The following is an 11,667-nucleotide window of genomic DNA, read 5'->3' as shown; positions in this document are numbered from 1 at the left end:
GAGTAGCAATATTAGGTTATGAATCATCTATTAAAAAGTCAAATGTGAACATGAATCGGCCTCTCAAAATGATGAATCTTTGCAAAAGCGTTTTAACAACACATTGGAAAATTACCGTCGGCCATTTGGCAGATATTGCCAATGTTGGATTTTATTTATTTTATAGTCACTGTCAAGTTCTGTGACAATGCATTTGGTGGGTCCTCAGAGCATTTTCAGCTTCCATATTACAAGGGAGAGAAAAGGACTGACCCTTAGACAAAGGAGGAAAAAATTACTTAATTTTCAGTATGGGTGAATTAGTTGTCTTGTAGGCTAATCGAGGGGTATAAGGAAGAGTTCTTTGTCCCCTGATGGTTGAATTTCCTAGCATGGGATTCCTACCTGCCACGTTTCAATGAACCTTTAGTGTGCTGTGGAAGTTGGGTGAACTGTTCTCCTGCTGTCTAGGTCAGCGGTGTTATCAATTCCATTGAGGGCAAGCATCCTATCTGCATATCACAGCTCCGGTCCCACACAATGAACGCCTTGAAATTCCACAATGAAATGTTTTGAATGATTGAGGAAATCAATTTAGTGTCATGAGGGCACTAGCTGCTTGAAACAGAGAAGAGTTATTTAGATTACCTCATAACCCAGAGAGTAGAAACCGCATATTATAGGGTTGCTATATTTTACACACAATAGACCACAGCCTTGCAGAAAGGAGTGGATACAATGATTGGTCATTAATTGACTGGAATTCCCTCTTGGTGTAGAGGCTTAGCTCCTACAATGCCTTGTGTTTCCACTCTGAATTTTCTGGTAATCCAGATTGACAAATCTTTTCCCAAGTCATCAGCTAAAGCAAACTCTTCATTGTCTTTCCAAAAGATTATTTTATCACCTCAGATCCTTTAGTGGAACAGGAAGGACAAAAGGAATAAATTAAGTGTCTGCGTTCTTCAGAAAATGTAAGCAGCCTAGTCTCCCTGTGCACTGGGCCCATCGCACATCGAGATGTCTGTGAGGGGTCTTCTCATTGAGGTGGAAAGTTGTCTGATTTCAGAGCTCTTCTTCTGGCACCTGTTGGCTGTTGGTGCCTCTCTTTTCTGTCAGCCTTTCCTGCCGCAAAAAATGTCGGGGCCTCTGGTAACTGTTCAGTTTCCTCATCATAAATCGTTGGACACTTTTGGTCCTGCTTTCTGTTTGTTCACAAGTTGATACGTTATGTTGTCATCTTGAACTCTGCTTTTGAAAAATTTTAGGATTCTTTGGGGCCCTTTCTGCCTTGTCCCAAACTCCCACTAATATCATGGTCTTGCAAATAGCTTCTAACAACTTGTGTGTTAGGCCAGCCAACTAACAGTATCTGTTGGGCAGCTAGCACTGCTAGGCACTTTGTCAACTCTAGGATTCTCGTTTATATAGAGTCTATCGTGCCATTTACGAATATTGGTCGTCATTGTTTATGGGGGTGGAAGGTGGCATCATTTCCTTGCCTCATTTTTATGATAACTTTGCATCCTTAAATGGTTTCTAATAAAGACAGCATAACTAAATGGAAGGCATATAGAGCTTGTTTGGACACTGAAGCACACACAGAAAACCCTATAAAGTAGTTGTATCATTGGGGAAATTTAGATATGGACTGTACGTAATATTGTATAAATATTAAATTTTAGTGTGATATGGTATTGTGGTTTTACAGGAGTATGTCATTTTTCTTAAGTGATAGACTCTGTAGGATTTTCAAGGGAAGTGTCCTTATGTGCATTAATACATATCAAATGATTGACGTAAATATTTCAAATTTGGAGAGAGAGAGGAAACTTTTAAAATGTCACGAACTAGAAATAAGTGGTAAAGCTTGGTCAGTGTTTCTCAGGCTCCACACTACTGACATTTGGGATCCAACTGTTTTGTGCTGTGGCCTGTCCCGTGGCCTGTAGCAGCACCCTTGGCCTCTACCCACTAGATGCCAGTAGCATTCCACCACCCCCAGTTGTTGTGACCAAAAATGTCTCTAGATATTGTCAAATGTCCACCGGGGGGCAAAATGATCTCTTGTTGAGAACCACTGCTCTAGAACATTGCAAGGATGGTTGATGTACTCTGTCAACTTTTCTACGTGATTGAACTTTCTCTAAATGGTAAGTCAGGGATAAATCTTTGTTGTGACTATGAGTTCACCATCAATAAAGAGCCATTTCCTACTTCGGGATCCTTGATCTGGAATAAATAAACAAGCTTATATCAATGAAACTAATCAAGGCCTAATAACTTAACATCAGTAACGTTTATATTTAAACCGTTTGGGCCCTCTGAATTGCAATGTTGTCTTTACAAGAAAACATGAGGCTTTCCAGAATGCCAGGGTAGGAAGGTGCAGTTGATAATATGGTGTTCTCTTCCAGGCTCTAATGTCCATCTCTTGTAATCCTGGACCCCAGCGGGCACTATTGTAGTGCTCATTTTGGAGGATGCTGCAGAGTTGACTGCTATTCATTCGTTTGTTTAAACAAATCCTATTATAAAATAGTTTCCATGTGCCAGATTATGCACTGAATACTTATGTAAGGAGTGGTCATGGATCTGGATGCTGTTATGCAGAGTCAAGGCTTGGTGGCTATTGCCGACCAGAGACGTGAGGGTTGTTGGCCTAGGAGTCCCATGGATCCCTCGTCTGTCCGTTCTCATCATGCGCAGATACACCCATCTGGCCACTCAACAATAGCAGGCAGTATGAAGAAGTTATATTACTGCTTTCATGGGTTTATATCTCCCCTCCAAAAGCAATTGCTAAAATTCCCATTTCTGTACAATTTTGAGTCACTTACTAAACCAAGCATAGCAGGACAACTTCTGTATCAGCTCATTAAACGCACAGTACGTATCACACAGCTACCATTGCCAAGTACTCTGTGAATTCCAGGGATAGAAAGATGAAGGAGATTCACCCCTGACCTCCTGAAAATCAGAATTGGCTACGCAGTGTAACAGATAAATAAGAGAGAATTCCTATTCAAGGCGGCAAAGCAAATGAGACAATTTCAAGTTGCAATAAGTAGGTGAACATGCAAATGTTTGATTTTTTTAAATTGGATGAACTCTCAGGATCTTATAATCTAGGAAGACATGCATGCACATGGTTACTGGTAATTACATAACATTGATGCTACGTCCATAGTGTGAACTGTCATTTCCAATCGTTAGGGGGAAGCAAGGTAATCATTTTAGGGTCCGGCTGGTCAGGGACTATTTTATGCAGGTAGTAGCATTTGCAATGAATTTTGGAGCATGAATCAAGTTTTACAGGTATGTAGAGGCATGGGGGTTTGGAGTGGAGGAAGAAGTGTGTTTTAGCCAGAAGCCGTCGCGTGGAGTGTGAACGTGAGAAGCATGTGTTCAGGGAATGATTAGGGAAGTTAGTTTAAGTCACAGAATATCATTATACAAACTGAGTGTGATGTTAGGTTACAAAAAAAAAAAAAAAAGATTTGGTTCAGGTGATTGGGGTGTTTATTTCCTATGTTCATGAGTCTTATTTTCAGCATCTGTGTTGTTCACCGATGCATTGCTAGCCCCTTGAACAGCCTGCGGCATATACTAGGAACGCACTCAGTATTAGTTCTGTGCACCAGTAAGTGCAAGCTCTAATCATAGTATCTCATTTTTACAATTAATCATTGTACTCCTTGCAATAGTCCTGGCAAGGTGGTTACTATTATCCTTAGCTTTCAGAAGATAACGCTGATGTTTCAGGAAGGAAAAGGAACCCAAGTTTTCGATCCAAGGTTCAATGTTGCTCTGTCTGAATCTAGACTCTGTGGGTTAATCTTATGTGGAATTTTTTATTTCCTGATATTCGTGAAATGGTAGATGGCTGTTCGCATTTCTTCATCTCGTCTATATATTTTTTTCACTTTAGGATCTTCATAAATCTGTAAACAAAGCAAGTCTTCAGTCTTTTTGTATAGGTGCATGGTATCTTACTGTGGGTTTGTGTCATGGTTTATCAAATCCAGCTCATACTGATTGCGTCTCAGAGGGTGTACACATTTGCTATTTGGATAGAAACTGCTAGGTTATTCTCCATAGAGGAGTGTTGAAATGAACTCTGAACAGTATATTATAATGCATATTTTCTTACAGCCTCTTTAACATCTTGTTTTCAGACTTTCAATACTGCCTTTCGACAATTCCTCCACTGAATCCACCAGAAATCCATATGGAATCCTATCCGTTTCTTCTATTTAAAATCAAATGTGATTTACAAAACTAATACATTTTTTCTTATAGGATATAAGGAAAGACAAAATCACACTGGAAACCAGCCCCACCCCCCCAAAAAACCCCACCTCAATCCCACAACTGATGGACAGTGACTTTGGATTCCTCCTCTATACAGTTTTGTTATGCCTTTGTACATAGACTTTGCCTTTTACATAGTCGATCATGCTGTGGTCACTCCTTTTGTAACCTATTTTGTTCATTTAACTGTAAATCTTATAGCAAACAGTCTTCACGTACCATTTGGGTTTAGGGCTTTATGGGATCCATTGTTCAATTAGCCAACCAGACCCCCTTTTTCACCTGTCATGAGATTTGAAAAGGAATAACCTATGAAAGTTCCTAGAATGGGTCTTGCCTAATAGCATTTATTAATCTCATTACCTTGCCCTCTTCCTCTCACAGACTGTTAAATGCCCGAAGGCAGGAAGACGCAGTTTTAACGCCTATGATTCTGTGTGACTAGCATCTTGTACCTTGGTTTCCTTTATTAATTCAATTCACACTGAGTATCTCTTATGTGCTAGATTCTAGTGTGAATAATAGAGTATAAGGGTGAAGAAGACCCCCTTCACAGGTGTGCGCCCAGCTTAGCATACCCAGTTGACATCATGTGGTTACCTGGGAGATAGGACTCTGAACCCAAGAGTAGTTCAACAGCATTCCAGCACAAGTGGCTCCATCTTTGATTGGGTGAATGTTCCTTCCTAGAGCTCTGTATCGCCTTTCTGGGAATCCTTGACTACTGTGTCCAGTCTCTATCTATTTTATTTTGTATAGTACAGGGCTAATTATACTTGCTCTCCTCAATTCACAGAATTAGAGAAGTCAGCCCGCTAATACATACAAATGCACTTTGCAAAAAAGAAAAGTTTAATTTAAGGCAAACCTTCATCTGTCATTAATGGCCAGCACAGTGTGCGATGTTTAGAGACTCTTGGTATGTGAAGCAAATGAAAGTGATCTGAAAAATTTTTTAATTTGGTTATTAAAATTATAGCCAAGTGTCTTTTACCATAGTTAACCTCTTGATTAATAATACATTTTTGTTTGAGTCTAATGACTTCGGATTGTATATATTGTTTGCATTTATGCGATTTGTCAATAATATGTAGATGAGTTTTTAACTGCTAGTCCCCTTTTACTGGTTTTTTGTTTTGTTTTGTTTTTTTGTATCTCGTTAGAACTGAAATCTTATAAATAATTGGGTTGGATGATTTTTACTACTGTCTGTATGGCTTTGATATTATTCTTATCTTACCAATCAAGCTTTCTGCACATGCACCTGTACTCTATGTGTCTAATAAAGGGCAGTTGGATGGAAAGCTGTTGCCTCATGAGTGAGACTGACATACTGTGACTTCTGTACTACAGCCTGATTGAAGGAAAAGAGTTATGTTCTGTGATAGCACAATGCAGCTAACCTAGGACGTGTCTTTGTGTCAATAGCATGATTTACTGGAGCCAAAAGACTTGGCCAGTCAATTCCTCCCTGATCCATGGAGACACGAAACTTTGTACCAACAGAGCCCTTCTCGTCCAATTGAGGCACAGTGAGTTGGGCATTATAGGAACAAGGCTACCACTAATCATGGAGTTTTTTTCGTTCATCCAGAGCATCCCTTTATGTTTTTTTTAAGATTTATTCATTTATTTTATAGAGAGATTGAGAGAGAGAGAGAGAGCAGTAGCAGGGAGGAGGGGCAGAGGAAGAGAGAGAGAAAGAATCTCAAGAAAACTCCCCACTGAGTGAGGAGCCTGACCTCACTGATCCCAGGACCTGAGATCATGACCTGAGCTGAAATCAAGAAGCTTAACTGACTGAGCCACTCAGGCGCCCTCAGAAGCATTCTTTATTCATTTGTCTCAATCCCTGTCTAATTCCTTTACCTTAAACCAAATGGCCAGTTAACCTACAAGATACTTTGTATATCACCTGCTTGTATATTGCGTGACATTAGGAATTTTTGTGGAGTTTTGGGTACTGTAATCCAGCCACCACTTAGAGCAATACGAATGAGAACGTGCTTTCCGTTGTATAGTCCATCTGTAACACTATATAACCTTGGGGTATTCTGAAAATAATCTCTGTGAGTCCAAAGAGATAAGGATGTTCAAAATTGGGGGGAAGAATTAAATTTTGTTGGATTGGTAAGTTCATTGTATGTCCAGGCTGAGTAACTGAATAGACGTGGCTGAGGCTTTACCGCGTCTGAAATGGATGTAAGAATTCATTTCTCAATACCAGTTTCAAACGATGCAGGTAAATTCTGACTAGTCATCCAAAATATTACCAGGAATATAAATAAGCCTATTTGTTGAAGTCACGCTTCATAATGACGCTGTATAAGTAATAGGAATTTAGGGCAGGAAGCCCTGGGTTCGTCATAGACATTCTCCTAACTAGCTCTGTCACGGCAGCAGGATCTATGCATGGGGAGATTTTTCGGAGGCTGTACCATTTTCTCCACCATTTCCATCCCCGGTACAATCCATGAAACACACAGTGCTTGCCACAGCATGTGGTCTCCAGTCCAAGTCCATAGCTGTCCTTGTTTCCCTCCAGTGAGGCCAATCTGGTGCCTCCATTGGCTATGGGGTAATTTATACATTCTCTCTGAGGTCTATTTCTGCATCTTTAAAACAAAAACCATGAGTGCTTTGGCAGGTATTTTATTCCATGACGAAGCCGACTTTGCATCAAAAGAAATTGTGTATTAGAAGTGGTGTTTAAACCATGAGGTCAAGTACTAAAATTACCTTCATTACGATGATAACCACTTCTAACACAACAGCATTTGATGAGACTGTGCTCAGTGAGTCAACCACTGGACCTTAGTGCTTGGCACATATTATTTATCTGTATAACACCACTGACAGCTGGATGTTGGTGTTTTTATTTTTATACATAGGACTAAAACCCTGAGAGGCCAAATGATTTACCCAAAGCCTTGAAGCTTTCAGTGGCAAACCCCGGTTTTGAACTCTTTCATTGTGATGGAAAGATAGAGTCTACTTATCTGAATTCGGCTTTAAGTGGAAACTTTGAGAATGTGTGGGCTGTTTTGTGTGTTTGTTTTTCAACCAAAGTGTTTTGAGCCCCAAGTATCAATCAAGGAAAGTGGTCAGCACTGCACATTCATCATTTTGAATCTTTGGCACAAAACTTTAGGAGCTAAGCAGGGCACTATTGTCATTTTGTCGTTGTGTTGGGGGTGAGTCGTGTCCTGGGGGATGTGTAGCAGCATCCATGCCTTGTACCCACTAAGTGCCTGGAGTGCCTCCCCTCGCCCCATTTGTGACCACCTCACATGTCTCCAAAACGAGTGTCTTCCTGGTGGCAAAGCCTCCGCCGGTGAGAACCATCGAGAGAGACTAAGTCTGTCTTACAGGTGATGCAAATGAAGTAGGGTGAGTTTAGAACCCAGGGTCACCAAGCTCGTGAGTGGCAGCATTTGAATGTGTTTGCATCAGGACCGTCGAACCAGACCTCAGTCCCCATCCTTCTCCCAGAGATCATCCCTTTCTCTCCTGGTGAGTTCTGTTTCTAGGCCCTCAGGTCACTGTATCGGCCTGCCCTTGGTTTCGAAGAGCCCGCCTTCTCCGGGGCAGACTAGACACCCAGATTGGGTCCCGGGTTTAGAGGCGGGCACACAGGGGGAAACGGGGCGTGGCTTCCACCCAGGGCCCCCACACCGCAGCTCTACCCCTGCACTTCCTGGCCGCTCTCACTTCCTCTCATCTCTGAAGCTCTTTTTTGTCCAGGCCCTTTTCGATCTGTTGCAAACAATAGATGTGAGAAAGCACGGCACTGCAAAGCAGTTCAGTCAGCGGCCGGGAGTTTCTGGAATGACCAAAATAGCCTTGGCAATGTAGGTCGCTATTTTGAAGGCTGAGCTAAGTGTTTGAAAGTGGTTCACACAACCATGATCTCGGGCTGAAGTGAGAGAAGCTGCGGTTGCAGGCGATCTCAAGGTGCGGCCTGAGAGCCGTGGAAACTGGCCTCTGTACCTAGGATCACACGCACAGCTGGGTTGCTGGTTCCTGGGCCAAACTTTCTGATGTTTTCCTCTGCCTTTAGAACAGCTGAACTTGACTTGTGACCTGGGAAGAAGGTACAACCTGGCTTGATTCAGCCCCTTATCACACTGCTCTTGCCAGACTGGAAAAGAATAGAGGACTGAGCCATTCACCCTTCTTCTATTTAGAGAACGATTGTAGGCACCTATTCTTGCCTCACTCCCAAAGTCCCTTATTGCCTCCAGTGTTAGGCTGAGATTTATTTAGCAGAGACTTTTTAGCACACACTGTATGAGGGACCTTACAAAACTAAGTTAATATTGTTCCAACGACCTGGTCCTCTTACCACCATTTATAGAGGAGTAGCTGGGACCGAGGGGGTTAGAGGTTGAGGAACTTGTTGAAGATGGCAGAAAAGAAATGGCAGAGCTTGAATTGAAGGGAGTTTGAGTCTAACTCAGTGGTTAGCAGAGTTGAGTGGGCCCCAGCATTGCCTGCAGGCTTGTTGAACAGAGGTCGCTTGGTCCGCCCCATCACCTCAGCGTTCTGTGTTTGGTCGGTCTTGGGTGATGCATATGAATTTGTATTTGTGATAGAGTCCTTGGTGCTGCCACTGCTGTTCCTGGGGCCACGCTTGGAGAACCCGCTGCTGCGATGTACGGGCTCTTGACTGCCACGCCGTGCTGCTCGGAGTCAGTCATCTCAGATACAAATACACAATGACTTGGATCAGTGGGTGGCCATCTTGGGGTGAAATACCAATGCCTAGGCTTCATCCTCAGAGATTCTGACTCAAGTGGCTTGGCCTCCATCCCAGGCATCTGGAGTTAGCAAGTTTCACCACGTGATTCCAACCTGTTGCGAGGCTCCACATTGGAAATCGGTGATTTGGGCTGTGGTTAGAAAACTTGAATGTATATGGGAATCACTTGGGGATCTTGACAAAATGCAGGTTTCACGTCATGCCAACAACCCAGTAGATTCCAATGCTGTTGGATTTTCACACAATGACTAGTGTTCCCCAAACCCCATGGCTCCCATATAAAATACAGAATATCCGGTTGAATCTAGATGTTTTTTTTTTTTTTTAAGATTTTATTTATTTATTTGACAGAGACAGCCAGCGAGAGAGGGAACACAAGCAGGGGGAGTGGGAGAGGAAGAAGCAGGCTCCCAGCGGAGGAGCCTGATGTGGGGCTCGATCCCACAACGCCGGGATCACGCCCTGAGCCGAAGGCAGGCGCTTAACCGCTGTGCCACCCCGGCGCCCCAAGATGTTTTTTTTTTTTAATCAATATTTCCCAAAATTGCATGGGTCATACTTACACTAAAAATCATTCATTGCGTATTTGAAATTTCAGCTGACATGGGCATTCTTGTTTTCCTTTGTTTCCTTTGGATTGGTAAACCTAGCAATCCTCCAGAAGAGAATTATGGGAACTGCTTGTTTCAGCACACACGTGCACTCATTCTCTCACTCATAGATGCCTAGTTCTAACCCAGAGCTGCTAAATCATAATTTCTAGGGTTTGTTTATCTTTATACTTATCAAGCAATGTGAGGTGATTCTTACCAGCTAAATTTGGGAAATAGATCAACCCCTAACTCATGACTACTTGTAATCCCCCTGTCACTCCCACAGACCCATTAGGAGGGTGTACTTTGATTTGAGTTTAGTCAGGGAGGTGAGGGTTCTTCTTAGCACATCATGGACTCAGTGAGAGTAGTATTTGGTTCCACTACTAGGTGAGGATAAATCTTAAGAATTTTGGGCTATGATATTTTTGATGGATAAGCTGTCTTCTTTGATTGTGGAAGAGAATCTGAGTATTCAGTTATTTGAGGGGCTAATGTAGAGTTTGCAGATAAAACATAGGATGTCTAGTCAAATTTGAATTTCACATAAATGACGAATCCATTTTTTAGTATATGTAACCCCCAAATATTATGTGAGATCTTCTGATGCAAAAAAAAATTGTTTATATGAAATTCACATTGAACGTGATGTCCTGTATTTACAGTTGGCAAATCTGGCAACCCTAGGCTGGAGAACATTCTTGAAATGATCTCAGTGGGGCCAACCTGCTTACCATCCTCAGTCACGCTGGCTCCTGAGCAGCACTGCAGGTTTCGACTTACGGAATAGTCTTTGTGCTCCACAGAAGTGGTCAAGAGCACCATCGAGGTTAATAGGAACTTGGACAAGAAAAATAAGACCTCCTTCAAAGCAGAGAAATAACAAAAGGTGTCAGTCTTTGGGAAGACCGCCCAGGATCTCTGAAAGGACTCTTTGGGAGATTGGGGGAAATAAAGAGCATGTATCTCACACTGGGACCCAGAGCCAGTATTTTTTCTAAACACGAGGAGTTCTGCACAGAACTGTGTCAGCGTAGATAGAATAGCTGCAGCAGAAGCCTCTGATAACAAACCAGTTAGCGAACGCTACTTTTATAAGCACTGGCCTGTCTACTGCTCTGCATGATGCTAACTCTTTGCATTTCTGGTGGAAGAGACTATGTCTTCCGGCACTTCTGGGATGGGCACATGGGCAAGTGGTGGAGGCTTTGGTGAACACACAGAGGGTGGAGCCAGGAAAGGAGGTCCCCAGAAAAGGGAGAGCAAGCAGTCAGCTTAAGAGGCTACATATTGTTGGGAGGACCTCCAGCAATCCCACTCATAAAAGCAGGAGCCAAATCCTTCCATAATTATGACCCTTGTCCTTGATTTTTGTTAAGACTCTTATGTTTAGATACTTATGGTGTTCTTTTTTTGTTCTTTGTGCGTTTTAATTTGCTAAGTTGTACTAATTCCTTTCCAACCCATGTATTCTTTTTTTTTTTTTAAGATTTTATTTATCCATTCGACAGAGAAGGCATGCAGGGGAGGGGGGGAGGGAGGGAGAGAGAGAGCGAGCGAACGCACAAGCAGGGAGAGCAGCGAGCAGAGGGAGAAGCAGGCTCCCTGCTGAGCAAGAAGCCCGATGCGGGACTCGATCCCAGGACCCTGGGATCATGACCTGAGCTGAAGGCTGACGCTCAACCCACTGAGCCACCGAGGCACCCCCCAACCCATATATTCTATGTCAACATGTTAATGGACATATAGACATATCTGATTTTAATTTTTCATTTTTTTAATATCAGCTGATGTCCTTGAACTGAAGTAACTAAATTAGCATTTGTAAATTTCTCTAGTAATAGCACTTCATTGCGTGTTTTATGACCTAAGTCTTCATCGGAAAACATTTTCATGAACTGTTGTTTCCTGCTTTCTGAACATACCGTACAGGACAAAATGTACTTTATGATAAAATTCAGGCCCACCAGTACCGTATTTTACATGTTAATTACATTACGAAGCCTCTTCTGGTGATTT

The sequence above is a fragment of the Ursus americanus genome, chromosome X (genome assembly GCF_024610735.1).
Source record: "Ursus americanus isolate L20-20 chromosome X, mUrsAme1.1.p, whole genome shotgun sequence".
Taxonomy (NCBI): Eukaryota; Metazoa; Chordata; class Mammalia; order Carnivora; family Ursidae; genus Ursus; species Ursus americanus.
This window is presented reverse-complemented; position numbering follows the sequence as displayed.